At 52.0% G+C, this 23,256-nt stretch overlaps 1 protein-coding gene across 4 annotated transcripts in view; it reads right to left on the minus strand.

The window, feature by feature from the left end:
* BCL11B (BCL11 transcription factor B) overlaps positions 1-23,256 on the minus strand; it is a 102,159-nt gene that overhangs the window by 28,919 nt on the left and 49,984 nt on the right. The gene's annotated exons all lie outside the window — the stretch shown is intronic.

Raw genomic sequence — 23,256 nt, forward strand, 5'->3', positions numbered from 1 at the left:
TCCTAATGGCCTCATTTTCTCCCATGCTCCTTAATAAATACCACTGAATTACAGGTTAAATAGCTAAATTAAATTATTGCAATTACAGCGTGCAGAGCCCTGAATCTGGGTTTACCTTTCCCAGTTCAATTAGAGGCGAAGTTTCAACAGCCGAGGAATTCTGATTGCTGTCAATATTCTCAATGGCTGAGAATCTGCACAGACGCCCAGATATTTGGTGAGAGGGTTCTTTCCCCCTTCTTGTTTCTGAGGGACTGATTGGAGCGCTCTCGACTGAAACAAAATCACACAATCAAAAGTGGTTTTTGGAAAGCGACCACAAGGCATAATTGATTCTTTTTGACTGAAAAGGGAGAAGACTTAGCAGGGTTCTGGCTAAATGCTCTGTGTGTGTGTGTGTGTGTGTGCACGCGCACGTGTGTGCATGTGTGCGTGCATATGTGTGTGTGTACACAAAAGAAAAATCCCCGTCTTCTAAAGGGGAAAAGTACATTTCAATAAATACAGATCCTCTTGTTTTTCATGCCACTGGCCCACAATTATTTTACGGGTCCACATTAAAGAACTTCCTCATTATTTAAATATATTCGAAAGCTTGTTGCTATTGCCTCACCACAGGATTAATTATCCAACATGCCTTATAAGACAGAGTGTCTTAATAATACAGCGTGCCTGGGAAGGAAAAAAAAAAAAAACCTCGCCAGTTCTGTTTCCCCAAATCCCAAGATACGAGAGTCTATTTCTTGTGAAAGAGCTCCCCCTGACTTCTCCATCCCTCGGCTTCGAAAGGCACCAAATTCCACCACAGACAGGGACTCTCGTCTTTTTTTTTTTTAAACAGTCTTATTAACACACATCACGGGTGCGCAGTGAAACCCCGTGAGGCCCACTGTGAGTATTTGGGAATCCAGGATGCTGCAGGGGTCCGCAGCCAAGAGAAGAGCCTGCTGTCCTGGCGCAGGAGCACAGGCGCTGGTCAGCCTTGGGGAGCTCAGATTCCACCCAGAATGGGCAGGGGAAGGGGACTGGGCTGAAGCCCCATTCGGAGCTCTGTCATTCATTCCCACTCAGAAAGCCCAGGGCCGTGCCAGGCCAAGTGCTAAGAAGCCAATATCCATGGCTGGAGCCAGGGGACATGGGCAGTGCCCGAGATCACGGGCACAGGCACAGTCGGCCCTGCAGGGCAAGGCGTCTGCTGACATCTGGAAGCCCTCCAACCACGGCAGGCCTCCTCTGGGGGCCTGGGCATCTGTCCCTCAGAGAGGTGAGAAAATCTCTGCCTGGGCCCAGGGATGCCACTTTGCCCATGAGGCAGCGAGGCGGGGCATCTATCTTCATACCACATGGCCCACCCATCTGGACGCCCTGCAAATGCCAGCTCCAGGGCTGGGTCACAGACCCCTATGGCCACATGTCCCTGGCATGGCGCAGGAGGCTGGCACGGCCACTACTGGAGCTCACCCAGGATGGAATGAGAGCCGGCAAGTCCTGGACAAGAAGCTTCCAGAAGGCAGAGACTGCCTGCACGTGGCTCACCTCAGGGCCTGGAGCCCTCCCCCGAGGCCTGGCACAGAGCAGTCCCTGGTCAATATTTGCTGACTCAAACTGCATGGGAAGCAGCCCCCCAGCGGTCCACAGGCTGGCCAGGGGAAGTCCAGCCTCCATATCCTTTATGCTCCCAGACCAGACTTTGCTGGCTTGGGGAAGTGGCACAGCCAGACCCAGCATGGGAGGAGAAGCCAGGGCACCAAGGCAGGTCAGACAGTGGACACACAGCACCCCCCACCAGGCCTCCAGCATTTTCCTAAGAGCAGGATCAAAGCTGCAGAGGATCCCAGTTCTCCGAGGGAAGTGGCCAGTAGCCCGTGCAAATCATTTCTACAGAGGAAAACACAACCCTCGCCAGGGATTTCTTGCCCTGGAAGCAAAACCAAGGCTCATTGTAAAGAATGCCTGAAAAGCAAATTGACCCTCACCGGCTGAAGAGCGGTCGGTAGTTAAAAAGTTGTCACACACAATTAACAGTCCAAATACTGTTTTACGGGAGGGCAGGACACAAATAGTGACAGGACAATGCTCCCCTCTCATCTAGAGCCTGATGAAGGCCTGCGGCAACCTGAATTGCTGTCATCATCATCACCATCCCACAGGGGGCTTCCTCCCTGCTTAGAGATGAGAAACTCAAGGCTCAGAGAGGTGGAGTAACTTGTCCAAGGTCACACAGCCAGAAGCCCCGACCTCCCATGACAAGGCTGCTCCCTAGGGAAACAGACCTGCCCCCCCAGTCCCTGTCCTGGCCCTGTGTTCACCCTGCTCTGCCCCCAGCAGCCACCCAGGCTGTCTCTCTGCACCCTGTCCCAGGTCCCTGGTGCTGCACCGCCCCTGGCACATCCCAGAAGTGTCTCCTCGCTCACACCCAGCACTGGCATCCCCTCTGCCTTGTGTGGCTGCCCCTCCACTGTGCCCACCTGTGAATGTCTTTGCCTCCTTCACATCTGGGCTCAGACTCCCTTGCAGACCTCCTGGCCTCCCTTTGACCATCCCTCGGTGCCTCACACTGCTCCCAGGCTCTATGCCAGGGTGCCCCCAAAGAGCTGCACCCTTCCTCTCTATTTCTGGTGACCAGAACAATGCCAGGCTCCAAGGGGGGTCCTTGAGCACACAACAGGCAGGAAGGAGTCGGGGCATCAGCCAGAAACACTCGCCTCTTTTTTTTCGGTAGAGACAGTTCACTCTGTTGCCCAGGCTGGAGTACAGTGGCTCGATTACCACTCACTGCAGCCTCAACCTCTTGGGCTCAAGCAATTCTCCCCACCTCAGCCTCCCGATTAGCTGGGATTATAGGCACACACCACCACACTCGGCTGATTTTTTTATTTTTTAGTTTTGTGTAGAAACGGATCTCACTATATTGCCCAGGCTGGTCTCAAACTCCTGGACTCAAGCCATCCTACCACTCAGCCTCCCAAAGTGCTGAGATGACAGGTGTGAGCACGGCCAGCCACTGGCCTCTTTATAAGCACCAGAGGCACTTGTTTCTGGTGAAAGCTTTGCATGTGGTAGGAGCCTCTAAGAGTTCTTTTTCCTGCTTTTTCTTTTAATAGGCCCATCCCAGGAGGAGGACACTTGCGCCTCCTAGCTTGCCAGCTCACCACCCTTCCAGCAGAGAAGGTGCTGGGTAGCAATTTCATGATCAGCCGAAAATGTGCCTTGAAGTGGAAGAGGACAGCCCAGCCCTGGGCCAGAAATGACAAACAAGACAGCTTCCTCCTGAAGCCATGCGCAATGCAAGGAGTGCCCTGAGGACTCATGGGGATAGGAGGGAGAGAGAGGGAGGCAGGGCCCACAGAGTCCTGGGGACGGAGCAGACTGCCACTAGAGCCCAAGTCTAACAGTCCCCATGGCTACAGGGCAGTCCAACCTCCCCGGCCCCAGCCTCATTCAGCCTAGCTCTGGCAGGGAATAGCGAGGCCAAGGACACCTGGAGCCAGTAGAACAAGCCTGGGGTCTCATGCAGCGCTGCCCCTGCTGAGTGACCCGGAAGTGTCCCTTCTCCTCTCTGGGTTCTGGTCTCTGGTCAGGAAGGGAGTCAAGCCAGGCAAATCTAATTCAAAACCCCGCCAAGAATCCAGGGCCTCACAGCCCAAGTGCTCTGGGGTCGGACAGCCGGTGAAAAGCTGTTTCCACTAAGAAATACACAGGGTCCCCTCATCCCGGCTCTCAGCTGTTCAACGTCTACACCCCACTGTGGCACGAAGCTAGGCCCTTCCACACCGTATCTCAACTCCCACCTCCTGGAAGACAAACTGAGGCTGTGGCTTTCCCCAACCACAGATCTGGAAGGCAAGGGCTGCTCCACTGCCCCACGTGGCCCCGTTCTCGTCCCCCGTGGCCCCAGTGAGCAGAACAGGCCTAGTCAGCCACATGACCTGGCACCAAACAGAAGGTCTCCACAGGACTCAGCTCTGCTCCTGTAAATCCCATCATCAAAGAGGGAAATAACCCATGAAGCCCCAGGACAGAGAGAGACTTCTGAGATGAAAAGATCTCACTTGACCCCCGAGACCTTCTCAGTGGCAGGATGCTGACATGCATGTCTGGGGCCAACAGAACACTGACACTGAATCCAGAACTTTAATTTCTTAAAGGCGGGTTCAAAGAGGTTAATGAAAGAAAATGTGCACCACATTCCGTCAGTGTCAGTGAGGATGAGGAAAGAAGTGGGTTCAGAATGGGTCTACTGGCTAAGCAGCATTTCCTAAGCATCTATTATGTGCTAGGCACCATGGGGGTCCTGGGAAGGTCCCTACTCACAAGGAGTTCATTCATTCACTCATTCATTCAGTGAGTCATTCTGAATTTCATTCATTCATTCATTCATTCATTCACTTATTCATTCAGTGAGTCATTCAGTGAGTCACTCTGTCATTGCACAATGGGTCTGAAAACTGTGTCTCCTGGGCCAAGCTCTGTGCTGGACAAGAGAGGACGTGGTTATGAAGGGGGCCCCCCTACCCCCGACACTGAAGGCATCATTACAGGCCAGCACAGTGGGACCTTTAGCTCAGATAGGGATAGAGGCCTGGGGGTGGGGGGGCGCACAGAAGGAAGCAGCCACCTGCCTCTCGCGGCCTAGTCAATCTCACTGCAATGCCCCAAGCTCCCCTGAACCCCCCACTCTGAGCCAAGGAGTGCCACAAGAAGGTCAGCAGTGCCCAGGATGCCATCGGCCCCCAGGTCCCCCAGGCCCTTGAAGATGGTAAGACTTCCTCCTCATGGTCTTCCAGCCACTGTCCCCACCCTAGCCTTCCAGGCTCTACCCAGTGCCTAAAGCATGGGCATTCTCCCTGCTCAGTCAGAGCTCGGCCTCAGAGAGGAAAAGGCTGCCTTGCGGGTGATGACTGGAGGTGCGCCCACCAAAGGGGTTCACTAATGAGCCACCTGTGAACCCATCACTGGGCAGGTTGCTGCAGACAGGATCCGTGCACGAGCTGCCTGGTGGGCCTCTGGGGAAGTCTGTGGACTCGTCTTTCCAGGGGGTCTGGAATGAAGGCCTCTCTCTCCCTGGGGTTAGAGCAGAGAGGCTAAGGCACCTGTAACAACCTAGCAACCGCCCCCGACCCCGCACCCACTGGCCTGTCCTGAGCACCCGAGCTCTTCCATCTGCAGTGGCCAAAGGCATTTTCACCACCCAACAGCCTTCAGGTAGGGGGGTAGGGAGGCAGGCAGGGAAACTCAGAACTTTGCTCCCCCAGCCCTATCATTCACTCCACAGTGCTCAGGGAGGCAGGTGGGGGGACTCACCAACACCCACTCCACCCCACGTTGCTCCACCAGCTTCCTGCCAATGCCCAGCAGCTGCTCATCCCAGGGGCAGTCCCTGGACACCTCCCGGGGGCCGGGCCAGTGCTGGGCATCTGGGAGCCTAACAAGACTCTAGAACCTTCTCCCTCACCAATAATGTCCCTTTTCCCCCACACCCAGGCAGAGCGAGAGCTCGAGCCCAAGTGGTAAAAAGAATGTTCTAGACAACATCGAGCAGCAGCGTCTTCCTTCCATCCTTGAGTCTCTGAAGGCTGTCACGAAGGGCTGCCTGCATTTCTCATTCAAAAATGTTCAAAACCTAAAGAAACTCAAAAACATACCCACAATAAGGCCACACGGGCAAAGCAAAACACAGACATGTAACTTGGGACCTAAATTCAGTCCACTTCATGTGACAACACCATTACAGTCTGTGCCCCCTGTCCTTGGATGGAGGGGTATCTGGGACAGGACAGGCGGACCAGGTCCCAGATCACCTGTGGGCAGGTGTTCAGGGGATGCCCCTCCAGTTACATCACTTTGAAAGGGAGCATAGTATGATCCTTCCTTAATGGAAACAGCTCTTTCACAACAGTAGGAAGAGGGAATTAAAATAAAACAGGCCCTTGAAGGAACCGAGGGCCCTCCTGGGCTGTCAAGAGAGAATTCTACAGCTGGTAGTGATGATGGCTCCATCCTACCAGGCCATTTCTTCATGGAGGTGTGGCCACAGGGTCTCAGACCCTGAAAATGAGCATCCGGGGACAGTCCCTAACTGAGACGGCCGAGGCCAGCGGGGCCAGTGGAGGATTCGCATTCACTCTGGTGCTCCACAAGTTTGATAGTTTGGGAAAATTCACAGACTCTCCCAAAGCCTGCATCTCCCACTTCTACAGTGACTGGTCAAATGCGCCCAAGGACCAGGCGCTGGCTACACCAGCATGCCAGGAAAGCGGAGGAGCGATGTGAGGACCTCCTGCATCACCCTGTCCTGGGCGCTCTGTGAACTTTGTGATGCCTGAGATGAGCTCCCTTTTCCAGAGGAGGAAAAAGGAGCCCAAAATTTGACAGGACATTTGAAGCATCCGCCCCCACTACCCCACAGCTCTGTGGAATGAGGTCAGGAATATGTAAATAAACAGAGTACGTGGTAAGGAGCAGAATTCCCAGAAAGTTCTATTCCCACATTTTACCTCCAAAATTAAAAGAAAATACCAGCACACATACCAGTTTCCGGGAGCGGTATGGTTCTTCACCACGGTGGACCAAGTCCAGACAGCCATAAAGCCACTCCCACCAAGGTCTTCCGGCAAAGATCTCTCATTGCAGAATCAAGTTGTTGAAGGAAGGTTAGCTCCAAAGAGACAGCCCTTTGTAGCTGGGGGTTGGGAGGGGAGTCTTGTGGGAAGGGAGCCTGAAGGACCCCCAATACCCTCAACAGAGGACCGAGGCTTTGGGGAAGGAACACCTGAGCCAGCAAGGTTCATCCAATGGAGGCCAGGGCCAGAGGCCTCCTGGACCAGATTCTGTCTCCAGGAGCAGAGGCAGAGGGTGGTCCAGGGACACAGAACAAGAAGATCTCATCCTCCAACAGGGTCAAGATGGGAAGATGTCACAGTCATCCATCAGGGTAATACTATCTCTTATCTCTAGGGGCCACAAACTACGAGCCATGGATGTCTGCCTGTTTCTGTAAATAAAGTTTTATTGAAACAACAGCCACAGCCTGTTCATTAATTGTCCACAGGTACTCTTGCACTACAGTGGCAAAGTTAAATACAGTAGTTCCCTGTTACCCGTGGTTTCACTTTCTGGGGTTTCAGCTACCCGAGGTCAACCAAGGTCCAAAAATATTAAATGGAAAATTCCAGAAATAAACAATTCATCAGTTTTAAATTTTGAGCCACTCCGAGTAGCGTGATGAGATCTTGCACCGCCCCGCTCTGTCCTGCCCAAGACCTGAATCTTCCCTTTGTCCAGCATATCCATGCTGTAAGACATCACCTGCCCCTTAGTCACTAGTAGCCTTCTCGGGCATCAGAGCAACTATGGTAGTATCGCAGTGCTTGTATTCAAGTCACTCTTATTTTACCTAATAATGGCCCCAAAGCGCAAGGGCAATGATGCTGGCATATTGTTACAACTGTTCTATTTCATTATTAATTATTGTTGTTAATCTCTTACTGTGCTGAATTTATAAATTAAACTTTGTCATAGGTATGTGTGTATAGGAAAAAGAACACAGTACAATAGGGTTCACTACTACCCGAGGTTTCTGGCATCCACTGGGTGTCTTAGAACATATCCCCCCAAGGATTAGGAGGAGACTACTATAGTTGCAAGAGAGACCACTTGGCCCACGGACCCTAAAGTACTTCACTATCTGGTACTTTATCATAGATAAAGGCCCGGTCTTGTCTAAAAAACCATGGGATAAAGCCCTCCAGGCTTGCAGTTGATCCAAAACTCTCTGTGCTGAACTATTACTTTTTCATAAATGAATCAGAAATCACAATGTTTCCATTTTTGCCAAGGCTGCCAGGAAACTCAAGAGGTAAATTCTAGGTTTTTATGCAATGCAGGTTACTAGGACTACCTTTTCTGTCCCTTGATTGTGTGATTCTCATTCTTTCACCATCATTTTAATGCTTCTATTACTGGTTTACTTAAAGCAAGAGACTTCAAATTCCTTTTATTATGACATAAATGATAAAGGAAGCGAAAAAATACACGAGGACCCAATAGCTGCTCCAGCTCAGGTGGCCCCCTGCACCTTAATGAGCCTTTGCAGACCTAACCCTCAGAATTCACCTGGCCAAGGGTACCTCATCCCTTCCTTTCCAATCTAAAGTCCCTCTAGCTGAGCCCTTGGGACCAGAAAATCCCCCATGAAGCTGGGGGAGCTTTGGGCACTCACCTCAGTCACTTCCACCACCCTTCCTGTTTCTGGTGGGCAAGAGGGCTCCAAAAACACCCCCTATTCACTCAGACCCTCACTGACCTCCTGTGCACCCTGGGTGCTGGAAGCCAGAGCTAGAGGCATCAGGCACCATCCGTGCCCTGGAGGCCTTCACATTCCACACAAAGAGGATGTGACATGACATATCAGCCGGCCCAGAGGCAGGTGCAAGTGCTGCCTGGGGGAGCTTTCCCCGGAGAGTAAACAGGAGCTCCCTCGGCTGCCTGGGGATGCCGAGGGCAGGGCTTGCTGGGCAGAGTCTGGCCAGGCCAAAGGGCAGAGGCACCCAGGAGCCCAGTGGAGCAAGGAGGCCAGTGGAGCAGAGCTCAGCTGCCAACAGCAGCAGCCCTGAGGGACAGGGCACTGGCAGATCCTGTCCCCAGATCTACCTGGAACTGAGCTCCTACCAGCTGGGTGGACCCGGGCAAGTAAGAAGCCCCTGAGTCTCCATCTCCCCACACCGGCACAGCAGCATTATTGGGAGGAATGGAGAGAGCAGGTGCACCACGCCCAGCACAGAGCGGGTGATTTGTAAATGAAGGCTACCCCAGGAGGCCTGGCTGGGTGGCAGCGGACACAGGGCAGCATAGGGAGACGAGTCCAGTAAGTCCCAGGAGCCATGCATGTTGCAATGAGGAGTCTACTTTCCCACTGGGGTGTCTGAAAGCCCGGATGTCTTAAAGCAAGAGGTGAAGGATCCTGTCCCTAGTCCTTTTGAGTGGCACAGTTTGAACAAAGATGGGCCTGCTCAGGCCTGGCATCCCTTCCCCCACTGGAAAAGCCTGGTGTGGTCACCTGGGCCACAGCCACAGGGCCACGGACTTCCCTGAGTCCCAGATCCCAGGCATGGACAAGGACCCTTCCTCCACAGACGCCAGCATCTTGGGGCTGCAATCCCTGCTAATCACCACGTTATTTATTTGGAGTTTATTAAGCAGTTGCTGCCACTGGCTGTTGGCAGGCTCTAATATTTACACCTAGCTTTCCCAAGGTCTCCTGAAGCGCTGAAGTAATAAAAGGGCCATTCCTTCTAGCTGCAGACAGGGAAGCTAACCCAAGCACGACCCGGCACGGGGCTGCACTTAACAAGAGGAAAGGGGGCTTTCAGGTTCCCTTTGGCTCCAGACTCGATTCTAGCTCATAACGCTGCCTCCCTCCTGTCCGGGTAGGCTCGGGGCAGGGCCCCTTCCCAGAATCCGCTGGGCCCCTTGTTTGAAGCATTTCTGACCCAAGACAGCAGCCGAGTCTGCACAAAGGAGTGCTCGCTGGAAGAATCGCTCTGGTTCCATTCACCCACCCAGCAGACGTCAGGCCCCTCAGAGTTGGACACGACGCTGATACCTGGACACAGAGGTCATGAAGCTCGTCCCTGCCCTCAGCTCCAACAGCCACATACACTGCAGCCAGGCCAAGGCCAATGTGGACATGGAAACCTCGAGCCCCCAAGAAGTGGGAGAGAGAGGCTCCATGCGAGAGCCAGGACACCTCCCGGGAAGCAGAGCACAGTGACAGCAGAGGAGGCTGAGATGGGCTCGCAGTGGGGAAGACCTTTACTAAAATGTGTCTAGGAGAGAGGAGGGCTACAATCTGAGACCTGGTTACAACCCCCTCTCTGCCACTCTAGAGCCGTGAGGTCTTACAAGAGGCCCTGGACTCCTATGAGCCCCAGTTTCCTCATTTGCAAGACAGGAGGTGCCATCCTGCCACAGAGTCACGATGAGGACTCTGAAGGGAAAGGGCCTAGGCCGTGGGCTGGGGAGGGGGTTCCACCTCTCACTCGGCTCATAATCCTACTGGACCCCAAAACTCTGCTTCTTGCTTATGAAAACACTTGGCCTCCACTGACATCCGCAGGGGACTCCTGTGCGACCAGAGAGCAGGGCACAGCCCTGGGATGGAATCCGCGGAGACCACAGAGGCCATGTGACGGAACAAGCCTGGTCACGGGCTGGAATGAGGTCAGTGCCAGGGCCAGCCCAGCCCAGAGCTGTGAGTAACAACAGCTGCCAGGGACACTGGGACAACCAGGGGAGAGAAGCATGCGCCCAGCACGACCTCAGCAAGGTGCCACACGGATGCAGGATCCAGCCCCTGGGGAGCCTGGCCCCGGGCAGGGGAGAACCTCAGCCTCAGGTTGGGCCAGTGCCATGGCTGCAGGAAGCCAAGAGAGCTAGGAGGCTGAGGGTCGGGGAAGAAGCCCGAGGGTGGATGAGAGGTGAGTGTCCTGGAGTGGACCGGACAGGCCAGCTGTCCTCTCTGCCTCTAAATCTATGATCTCAGATCAAAGCCTTGCCTTCTGTGCACCTTGACTGCAAAACCACTGCAAAAATGCAGTGCTCAGGATGGCCTGGCAGCCACTAGCCCTCAACAGGGCAGCCACTATCTCCACAGCTGCAACACTTAGGCCAATGCCTCCAGCTAAGTCCCCTCAATGGTCCCACAACCAGGAAGACCTCTGAGCCCCCCGAGACTCTCATCACGGGCTGAGGAAATCGTGTGACGTGGTGCACCCTCTTACCATTTCCTCTGAGGAAAGTCATGTCATGACAGAAATTAAGTTTCAATTCCTGGGCAGCACGATTGATTAGCAGGGGCTGCCCTACCTCTCAGCTTGAAGCATCCAGGCCAGAGCCCAGGGGAAGGAGGTGCTGTGATCGACAAGTGATGTCTGCTATGGTATAAGAGGGAGCAATAGAGGCACACATGCCACGGACATGCCCAACTCTAATGCATCTCTGGACAACCGCATCCTATTCCTTGCAGAAGAAACAAACAAAAGAGACAGAACAAGCACTGCAGAAAACAGAAAGGTTGGGAGAGCAGGTCCAAAAGAATGGCCAAAACCAGAGAAGGGGAGGAAGAAGAGCTGCCTGCAACTGCCCTACATCCCTGGGCTTTCTCAGCCCACAGTAAACAGGAGGCACAGGTTTTCCAGCCCATCTTGACTGCAGAAGTGTGTTTACTGAGAAGGTTTTCTCCAGGGAGAAATCACCGAGAAGAGCTCTCTCTCCTCAGCCAGCCACCTCCCTGCTCCAGCCCTTTTGTTCTGGGTCTGCAACAGGCTCCCACAGGAGCCCAAGCAGCTCATGCCCGAGGACCAAGAAACCGACTTCCCCAGCTTTGGGTCCACGCCAAGGCTTTTCCTGCTCAGGTGTGGACGGTCACTCTAGGGAAGAGAGAGACTGAAGGTAGGGCTTCCCACTGGGGAATAAGGATGTCCCCAAAGCCAGATCCAGGAAAGCACTGCAGCCCCAGAGTTGGTCTAGCAGGGGTGACTTTGACACTGACGTGTGGAGGAGCCTGAGGTGGGATCCCAGTCTTCACCATCACCTCCTCCTGACTTAGCTGCACTTGGGGCCGCAGAGCCCTGCATCACCATGGAGAAGACACCTTCCCCTCTACCAATGACAACAATGATTCTAATAAGATCAATGGACACCTTCCCCTCTACCAACAATGACAATGATCATAATAAGATCAATAGACACCTTCCCCTCTACCAACAATGACAATGATCATAACATCAATAGACACCTTCCCCTCTACCAGTGACGACAATGATCATAATAATAAGATCAATAACAGCTCCCCTCGCTGAGGCCTGCAGATGCGGGCCCCATCCTGAGCCATCCACACATGCATACCCAGGTAATACCGTGATCTCCTTTTAGCAAGTGAGGAAACTGAGGCTGGAAGATGGAAGTGGGGGCCAAAGTCATCCAGTTAAGAAGGCAAAGCCAGGTCTGCCCCAGGCCTGTCTGGCGCCCCGTAGGACTCTCTGCCTCAGAAAGCACCATGGGAGCAGCAGAGGCTCCAGTCCCCAGCCCAAGCCCATGGGCAACCAGTGGAGTAAAGGGGTCCCCATGAGAGCCTGCAGCTGGACAGCCTCTGGGCCCAGGGCAGAGTCATGTACTTGGGTGTTGTTTGGGCCCCTCACTCCGTCCTGGCCTGTGCCTTTTGCTGCTCTGTCCTCCTCCTCATGGCAGCCGGCCACAGAGCCTGGTCTCAGGGTATAGCGTAGAATTGCCAATGCCACTCATGCATCCATGGGCACACACATGCACACTCACACATGCACTCATGTGTGCACACAGACATACGTGCACACATGCATGTACACATGCACATGCATTCACATGTACACAATGCACTCATGCACAAACACACGTGCACACACACCTCCCTCCACCTGGTCCCTCGAGTCCATCGTCCTTACTTCTCAGGGCTGCACCTGACCTCTTTGACATGAATGTGTGACTCCGACCTGCTGGTGCATTTCCCACCCAGAGGTTCACACCAAACTCTGCCCTGCCCTCTGGAGTACCCCCCACCACTGGTTCCTTGGTTCTAAACTTGTGTTTATTTTACAGAAAATTTAACGAGTAAACAAAGCCTGCTTTTCCAGCCTGTCTTTCTCATCATCTATGTGGGCTTTTGCTTCTTACTTATAAGAAGAAGAAACTTCAACTTAATACAAGTAAATTAACTTGAACCCCTGCCCATCCCCACTCCCCCGCCACACACCCCAGCAGAAGAGTTGGTTCCAAACTCAGAAACCACACTTTGGATCAGATTCCAAGCCCAAAGCTTCTCCCATCTTGCCCATCGACTTCCACTCATTCTCATCCTCCCTACACTTCGTCTTCTTTTCCAAGAGGTGCCATCAACCAAGGAACTGCTCCTCCTACCCAGGGATTCACCTGAGCACTGGGGGGCTGGAGCAACTTGCTGAATAAAGAAGCAAAAGCAAAATGGACCTCCCCAAAATTTCCAAAAATCAAATGGTGCACCCAAAGCCAGAGAGGCGGCCTTCCAGGTTGGTCCGACTTGAGCTGCAGCGTGTGCAGCTCAAGCCCCATGTTGTCCAAATGTGCAAACCTGCAGCCTCCCCTGGGCCTGAGCGGGCAGCCAACACTGCAGGAAACTGAGGCTCCGAATGCACCTGCCCTGGGTCTCTGGCCACACTGGGCCTCTGCTCAGTCAGCTTCATTTCACTTGATTTCACTTCATTCACAAGCACTCACGGACAGCCTCACGGGGGCCAGACCCCCGCCTGGGCCTGTGGGGACAAACAGGGTCCAGGCTAGCTCACAGCCTGGTCTCCCAGGACAGCCAGGGAGCCAGGAAAGGAGACCCACCCCGTGATAGGTGTCTCCATGGGGAAGTACAGGGGCCCATTGGGGAGGGCACAGGTGACAGGGACCTCAGCGCCGACCTCAGCAGAGACTTCCCAGAGAACACCCCCTCCACGCCCCACCCCCAGGAGCTGAAGCTGGAGGCAAGTGTCCACTTGCCTGTGACGCAGGCCCTGACAGGGCCCACGTGAGGGGCAGAAAGACTGCACTGCAGAGGGCTGATCCCAGGGCCATGATGCTCTCCAACCTCCTCCACCTGCTTGGCTCCCTTGCCCAAAGCAGGATGTGCTGTCTTTAGACAAGAAGTCTCTGGGTCTGTCCCCAAACCCAGTGACACTTTGCTTTGGTTTCCTGCTTTGGTTCTAGTCTTGGTAATTGGTGGCTTCTGGGAAGATAAAATAACATCACTGAGGGAACGAAACCAAGCCTATCTCCACCTTCACCTGAGCAGGACGCCCATCAGGGGAGAGGGGACCCTACACCCTATGCCAGTACAGAGTGGAGGACCTACTGCCATCTGCTTAAAACTCACATGAGCAGACAGACAGGGAGGCTTTTCAGCTGGGCAGGAATCATTTGCAAGAATCAGATGCTGAGACCATGCCGAGGCTCCCGATGAGCCCCCGGAATGAAGAAGGGAGCCCGGAGGCTCGGCCGACCTGGGTGTACCAGCACAAAAGAGGATGAAGGCCCCGAGCTGCTCCCTCTCAAGTGCAGCAGACACAGCCCCAACTAATCAGACAGCAGAGGCTGCCACCCAGAATGCCCGGCACGTTATTCAGCAATGAGGTATAATTGAATGGATTAACATGAATGCGACGTTTCCCCTCCAAAAATTCGAGGAACACCAAAATGACTCTCATCTGGGCTGGTATGACTCATGTTTTTAATAGAAGAACTTAATTTTCACTTCTGAGGAATCTGGGCTCAGGGAAATATTGCCTAAGAAACACTCATTTTACTCCTCGGGCAATGGTAAGTCCTACTACCCTGAAAGTACAAATGCAGAACCCCAGCCCGTGCCTGTCTCCCACACTCCCAGACGCCACAGGCTGCAGAGTCCATGAGCTTGGGCAGAGCACAAAGGTCTAAGGGGAAGGCATAGAGTCCAGCGTCAGCCACACGTGTCCTAGCTCAGCGCAGGGACTTGGGGCACATCCTGTCCCCTCTCTGGGGCACTGCTTGGAGAGCATCTGGCAACAAGGCACAGGGGCCCCTGGCAAGGGCCCCCGAGGGGCTGCCCGGTGCGCCCAGGCACAAGGGTACTGCTGGGGCCAGCATCTTGCTTCTGATGCTGGAACGCTCAAGGTGACACATCCCAGCCCCCCGGTGCTCCTCTGAGAGGCTTGGCCCCAGGACACTGACTCCTCCCTCTCCCTAGACCCGGTCCTCAGACCCCACAGAAGGCAGGCAGAACCTGGGCTCAAGTGTCAGAACAACAGGTCACCATTTGTCAGCTGCCTAATTAGTGGAGAGGACATTACTGACCCCCTTGGTGAAACAGCACAGAAGTTCCCCTTCCCTTCTGGCACAGTGAGTGTCCTCCCATCCACAGCCCTGCCTGTTCCTAGCTTCAATTCCCACAAAGACCCTGCCTCCCAGGGACACTCCAGCCTACTGCCCTCCACTCCAGATTCCAATGAGTGGCAACTTCTACATAAAATCTGAATCCAGGTGTGGCCAGGTGTGGTGGCTCATGTCTGTAATCCCAATGTTTTGGGAGGCCAAAGAGAGAGGATCACTTCAGGCCTGGAGTTTGAGACCAGCCTGGGAAACATAGCAAGACCCTGTCTCTACAAAAAATTTTAAAAAATTAGCTGGGCATGGTGGTGCACGCCCATAATCCCAGCTACTTAGGAGGCTGAGACAGGAGGATCACTTGAGCCCAGAAGGTTGAGGCTGCTGTGAGCTATGATCACGCCACTGCACTCCAGCCTGGGTGACAGAGCGAGACCCTATCTCAAAGAAAAAAAAAAAACAAACATGCAGCAAACCACCATGGCACACGTTTACCTATGTAACAAACCTGCACATCCTGCACATGTATCCCGGAACTTAAAATACATTTAAATATTTAAAAAAAAAAAAAAACAGGATGAGTATCTGGATGCAGCCTTCTTGGGAGCATGGGGACCTGACAGGACGGTGCTGTTCTGCCTCTTTACCTTCCCAGCAGCATCTTATTCCCATGGCCCCAGCACGTGGATGTGCTTCTAGCTGATGGGTGGCTCCTGAAGCAGGGGAGGGGTCACGGGGGCCAGGAAGTCAGCACTGGCTTGAGGCTACAGCACCCAGGTACAGCCATCTCCCGGCTGAAGAACTCCACAGGTGAGTTCATCAAGCATGCAGGGGTGGGGGATGCTCCCACACCACCGTTCCTCCTGACGGCACTGTCACCTGGACAGCTACAGCGGAATGTCCCTTCTGAGCACTGCTGACCTCTCACCAAGGGCTCCACTGGCTGCCTCCATGCCCAGAAGGACCCCCATCTCCCCCAGCCCCCACCCTGCAATTAAGAACAGTTACCCACCTTCTCCCTCCCCAGCTCTTCCCCACCCCTGCTCCGGCCAAGGGAGACGCACTAATTTATAAGTTGCAGATAATGTCACCCACCATTCATCCAAATGTGTCACTAACATCCCATTAGACTGTAATTATTTTTTAATTAAAACTAAGAAAACTGGCATGCCTGAGCCGACTTTATGCATCTGTTATGGGTTAAAATAGCTTTTAAAAAATGTTTCGGAGACCGCAGTCTATTGTGGCCGCAGCCCCTGCCAAAGAAAACGCAAGCTTGCTTATTTTCTCCATGGGGCGCAACAGTGCCTATGTGTGCCGGCACAGAATCGGCTGGCCGTGAAAAGAATTCTAAATAAAACACAAACATGGAATTTGGCAACGCCACAGAAGCAAGCTTAAGACTAATTCCAGCATGCGGACGGCTCTCACATAGTAAGTCTGGCTCCAGCATAAATGAAACCAGGCACTGTAAAATACCAAGGCACGTTGGAGTTTCAACTTAAAGGGACAGAACACTGATTCCAGGTATAAAAGCTTATTAAGCTGGCTCGCACTGCCTCCATAAATCCATAGGTTATTAGCTGTTTGCTTTCAGCCAATCCCTTCTTAAAGAGATGTATATTAAGAGAGAGAGAAAGAGGGAGAAAAACAAATGAAAACCATCACTTTGCACTTGACTTTTAGTGCAGTGATTCTGGAAACACTGTGTTCATTACCTCAATTAGAGGAGAAAGAGACCTCAAATACACACAAACCCAAAACGAAGGAGAAAAGCAGGGAAGTAGGGGCGAGACGAGAGGATGAATGCGGCCCCCAGGAACAGAGGGCAGTGCCGGGAATGGAGGAAAAAGCCCCGTGGATCCTGGAAAGCCTCCACCCAGGGAAGCGGCAATGACAGTGATTGCAATAATAATAATCATAGTTATAACAACAACAGAAATATAGCAGTAATACCTGCTGCTACTCAGCACCTTTCACAGGCCAGCTGCTGCTTAAGGCCGCACAACGTAACAGGGAAAGACTCTAAGGTAGAATAAAGCAGTAAAGCGTCTGAAATCGGACTGCCTCCATTTCCTCACCTGTAAAATGGGGATGTGAAAAGTGCCTTCCTCGCAGAATTGGGGTAAGGGATGTTGAAGATGAAGCCCACAATGAACACTTAGCACAGCACCCCATTATCACTGCTAGCCGCGCACTCTCAGTCGTAAGATGGTGCTATTCTAATGCCACAGGCGGGGAACCAGATGCACACACAGGCTGGGCTACCTGCCCAAGGCCAAAGCTCAGAGACATCCGAGTCGGGATTTGAACCCAGCCATCCACTTCCACAGCCCTTATTCTCTCTGCAGCCACTCCTGGTGGGTCACACACCAGACTGGCCACATTTCCCAGCACTGTGGACTGTGGGCTCCCTCTGAGATCGGGGGTGGGGGCTCAGTCTCCCCCGGGAGATACTGAGAAGGTGAATTCAGCTCTAGAGAGAGACTTGCCCTCAAAGGCCTCAGCAGGCCTCAGGATGGACACACACCACAAATCCAGGAAGAATCAGAAAGTTCAGGGAAGAAAAATAATCACAAGTGCCCTCACCATAAACCCGGAGCATGGGGGGCTGGGAGGGGCCTGTTCTGTGCTGATAGTTCTCCCTGGACTGCACCCACACACATACACATATACACTCAACTTGCACATATGCACATACATGCTCACACACAAAACACTCATATACACACACGCATACATACACATATATGCACATATACCACATACACTCAGACATACACATATGTACTCACATATGCACATCCAAATATCCACATGCATACACACATATGCACACACGTGTGCACATACACACAAATATGTGTGTATGTACACACAAATACACACATATGCACATATGCTCTCACATCTACACATGCATGCACATATATACACTTAGACATGTACACACATGCACACCCCCACATTCACATATACACTGACATGCACAAATACCCACATACACTTATATGCACACACAAATACATGTGTGTATATGCACACATATATACAAATATGCATTTATACCCTCACATGTACACACATGCATGCTCACATATACACTCAGACATGTATGCACATGCACACCCACACATACACGTATGCTGACATATGCAAATACCCACGTACACACACAGACACTCATAAATACACACACTCACATATACACATGTACACACATGCACATATATGCACATATACACTCTCACAAGTACATACACACACATACAGACAAACACACACATACAGACACACACATACACACAGGGCCTCTTATTACGGGTCTGTGCCAGGCCCAAGGACCCTGGCAGAGGCAATGGGAAAAACCAGGGAGAAAATTACATGAGGCAATGTTTGGCTCCAAATGAAAAAGCCATGGAATGTTTTCCCTCAAGTCTTGGTTACTTCTTGCAGGTCCGTTCAGACCCTGTCAGGTCCGCCTCATCCAGGGGGAACCCCCACCCCCTGGCCTCTGAGCTGAACCAGCTGCTGTTCTCTCAATGCTACTGGCTTCCAGACCGGGGGTAGCCAGGACACCTCAGGCTCCAGCACCTACAGAAGCCACGGTAGGCTGGTGGAACACCTCTCCTCAAATGCATGCTCGACAAATGGAACTCAGAACTGGGGTCGTTAACCTCTGACCCCGTCGCCTGCCACCACCCCGTCCCCACAGGCTTCAGGTGTGCTCTGACTTGGTGACATCATCACATGCCGGTGGGCTCCAAGCTCCTCTCCCTGAAAACACGGACCATGTCTTAGTAGATGCAAACTAAAAATACTCCTGGCTTCTCAGAGCGAGTTTGCAAAAATAATTATATTTTCTTTTAAAATCTGGATTACAGGCAAGTGTGTGTCCAGTTATTTTTAGCTCCTATTCAACTCTGTTAATTCTCATAATAATCATTGCAGGGGTTTTTTTGTTGTTGTTTTTTTTTTTTTTTGAGACAGAGTCTCGCTCTGTTGCCCAGGCTGGAGTGCAGTGGCGCGATCTCAGCTCACTTCAAGCTCCGCCTCCCAGGTTCACGCCATTCTCCTGCCTCAGCCTCCCAAGTAGTTGGGACTACAGGCGCCCACCACCATGCCCGGCTAATTTTTTTTTTTTTTTTGTATTTTTACTAGAGACAGGGTTTCACCATGTTAGCCAGGATGGTCTCGATCTCCTGACCTCGTGATCTGCCCACCTCGGCCTCCCAAAGTGCTGGGATTACAGGCATGAGCCACTGCGCCCGGCCACAGATTTTTTTAAACCATCCCCCCCGCCCTATCGTTAATAGTTGTGTTCTGACTTAGCGTGGGGCAGGGCTGGGGGCCACATGTGACCACATTGCCTTCCATAAACACAGAAGTCTGAGTGCTAGCCCAAGGGCCAGGCATTTCAGAATCACCACATTCCTGAGAAAAAAAGGAATATGTGTCCATCTTGTCAAAAGCCAGCTCCAGGTTCAATGCAGGAGACATTTGGGGAATCCCCTGTAAGTGCCTGAACCTGTCCCAGACCTCAGTTCACCGAGGAAACCAGCTGGGTTTCCTGCCCTGGAAGGGCCTAGAATCCAGCAAGAGGCATGCAGAGAAGATTGAATGGAGCCACCTGAAATAAGCTGTCCACAGCCAGATCCCAGGACCTGTAAATGTGAACTTATTTAGGGGCAAGGTCACTGCAGGTGTGATTAAGTGAAGGCTGTTGATGAGATCATTCTGGATGGTCTAGGTGGGTCCTGAATCCAAAGACAATTGTCTTTTTTATTTTAATTGTTCAGAAGAGAAGACAAACCCAGAGGAGAAAGCTGTGTGCCCACAGAGGCAGGGAATCAGGGAGCACGGCCCTGCCGACCCCTCCATCTTGGACCTGTGGCCTCCCAAACTGTGAGAGAATACATTTCTTTTCTCTTTTTTCTTTCTTTCTTTTTTTTTTTTTTTTTTTTTTTTGAGACAGGGTATCACTGTGTTGCCCAAGGCTGGAGTGCAATGGCACGATCTTGGCTCATGGCAGCCTCAACCTCCCTGGGCTCAAGGGATCCTCCTGCCTCCACCTCCCCAGTAGCTGGGATTACAGGTGTATGCCACCATTCTTGGCTAATTTTTTTAGAGAATGGGTTTTGCCATGTTGCCCAGGCTGGTCTTGAACTGCTGGGCTCAAGAGATCCACCCACCTCAGCCTCCCAAAGTGCTGGGATTACAGGCGTGAGCCACCGCGCCCAACCGCAGAATCAATTTCTTATTGTCTTAGGCTACCCAGTCTGTGCCCATTTGCTACGGCAGCCCTGGGACACCAATACAGGACAATAGAGAGAAAGCACAACCACTAATAAGAATCATTGCAATTACCATCCCAATATACAAAGGACCCAAGGCCACTCTCTTGAGATTCCCTGTCCCCAGTCTGTCCTAGCCCAGCCAAGGAAGCAAAACCAGTGTGATGATTCCCATCAGGCAGGGAGACCCCACAAGGCTCAGAGAGGGCCAAAGCGTGCACAGGACACCGAGTGAGCTCTACCTCGCTCCTAGGGATTCTGATTCCAAAGACACAATAGAAAAAACAATGAAAACTGTCCATTTGTAGAATTTTCTTCCCCAAGCTATCAAGGTAGCTAAATGTTTAGCTTTGTTATAAAAAATAAAAATTAAAATTTTAAAAAAGCTGTCCTGGGAGACAGAACTGAGAACTGTCATGGGCAACCATTTCCAAGAGAAAGGGGATTCAAGACCCTCAACTAAAACATACTGAAGGTGGTAGCCCCCAGCAGTCCGGCGGTGACTATAGGGCCACACCTAGGCCGGCTGAGGCTGGATTCAAATCGCCCTCAGGTTTATTACCCACCTAACTTGGACCAGTTGTTGCCACATCTCTGAGAAGCAGGTTCCTTGGCTATCAACTCCAACAGTCCAAAAAACACTAAAATTACCCAACAGTCAGATAAGGATGTGGAGAAATGAGAACCTCTGTGCACTGTTGGTGAGAATGTAAAACAGTGTAGCCACTATAGAAAACGGTTTGGCAATTCCTCAAAAAATTAAATATAGGATTATCTTTTAACGCAGAAACTCCACTTCCGGGTATAAACCCAAAAGAACTGAAAGCAAGGATTCAAATAGATTATTGTCCACCCACGTTCTTAGCTGTGCCATTCACAATAGCCAAAAGCAGCCCAACTGTCCATCAACGGATGGGTGGATAAGCAAAATGTGGTCTATCCATACGATAGAATATTATTCAGCCTCAAGAAGGAAGGAGATTGTAACACGTGCTACAACATGGATGGACCTCGAAGACGCTATACTAAGTGAAATGAGCCAGGCACAAAAGGACAAGCACTGTATGATTCCACTTACCTGAGGAACCTAGAATAGTCACATTCAGAGAGACAGAACGGAGAATGGGGGGCTAGGGAGAGGGGAAATGGGAAGTTAGTGTTTAATGGGGCCAGAGCTCTGTTTGGGATGATGGAAAAGCTCTGCAGATGGACGGTGGTGATGGCTGCATAACAATTGCAATGTACTTATTACCACCGAACTGTGCACTTAAAAATGGTTAAAATGGTAAATCTAATGTTTATCTTACCACAATTTAAAAAACTCACAATCGAAGCATTGTGAGAATCACTGGAGATACACAGAAAGCCCACAGCACACAGTGGACACTTGATCAATGGTATTTTTTATTTTTTTTATTTTTAGACGGCATCTCGCTCTGTTGCCCAGGCTGGAGTGCAATGGTGTGATCTCGGCTCACTGCAACCTCCGCCTCCCGGGTTCAAGCGATTCTCCTGGGCTTGAACTCAAGAGTCCCTCCTGAGTAGCTGGGACTACAGGCGCCCACCACCACGCCCAGCTACTTTTTTTTATGTTTTTAATAGAGACGGGGTTTCACCATGTTGGCCAGGATGGTCTCGATCTCTTGACCTTGTGATCCACCTGCCTGCCTCAGCCTCCCAAAGTGCTGGGATTACAGGCGTGACCCACCGCGCCTGGCCTGATCAAAGGTATTTTTTAAGATTAAAATGCTAATAACGGAGCTGGCTAATAAAACCCAAGAAAATTCATACAAAAGAACTTGAGTCAGAAAGGACTGGTTAAATACAACACCAAGAGCAGACTCACGCACCCAGTGGGCCTCGCCCCACTGGCTATTCCTCACTTCTTAACAAAGGCAATAATTTAAAATGTCCAGTTTTATGAAAAGATTCCAGCGGCCCTGGTTTCTGCAGGTAGTGACTCCATTTTTGCATTCACCTCCCTGGAGAAGTCCTGAGCGCCGTGATCCCTTCCTTGAGAATCATACAATACTGGCGTTCTAATTACCCAGGGCTCAGGCCAGCCCAGTGGCAGCTCCGTGATGCACGAGCTCACTCCTCTCCCTTGGCTCTTCCTACTCACACCTACCAGGTACAAGGCCGGGCGGGAGGGGCAGGCCAGGACCAGGCGCAAGGACAGGAGCAGGATGCCCACGTGGGCCCCAGGCTCCAGGAGGCTTGGATTCAAATCCCACCTGTGCCGTCCACCAGATGCGCAAGGAACACAATTTCACATCTGCGAAAACCAGTAGCAGGTCCTGTCACCTCTCACCTGTGAACTACGAGAGACGCTGCCTGGAAAGCCCAAATTCAGAGCTGGGAGAGAAGGCCCCGCCTGGGGCACCCCACCGCAGTGAGTTCCTCTAGGGCAAGGACCCTGTCATGCCCATTTCTGGATCCCTAGGGTCTAGCCCAGGGTCTGGCACACGTATGACCAGCGTATGAAGGAAGACCTGGGGGACCCTCCCGGGGACCATATCTGAGTTTGATCTGGTTTCCCCGGCATAATGCTGGGCCCCACAGAGGGACCCCTGCCCACCGAGGGTTCCGTCCCACTGCTTTTTGGGTAAAAGTGGCCAGCCTTGATTATGTTTGAATAAACTATATCTCATGGTTTAGACTATTTGGGTTTAATTGTGAAATACACACAGAACACAGCCCCTCCACCCCGACCCTGCCCTCGGGTTCAAAAAGTCAAGTACATTTTGTTCCCCTCTCCCCGCACCATAAAAACAGCAAAGAACACCTCAAGCTTTTTTAAGGGCTATTATTTCTTTCGCTCCCCCGTGGGGGAAAAAAAATGGATTCCACGGCCCTGTGTACAAAAACAAGGAGGATGCTCATAAAAGAATGTGGCTAGCAGCGTTTTCTGAGTTTCCTCTTTCTCTCATGGGTGTAGACACCACCTTTTCTGAGTCTTCATCATCCCCCAGCATCTCCTGGGCACCTGCTGGGACTCAGCCCCACCGCAGCCACTGGAGAGACACAGATGAGCCTGGTCGAGGAA

This window comes from Pongo abelii, chromosome 15 (genome assembly GCF_028885655.2).
Source record: "Pongo abelii isolate AG06213 chromosome 15, NHGRI_mPonAbe1-v2.0_pri, whole genome shotgun sequence".
NCBI lineage: Eukaryota > Metazoa > Chordata > Mammalia > Primates > Hominidae > Pongo > Pongo abelii.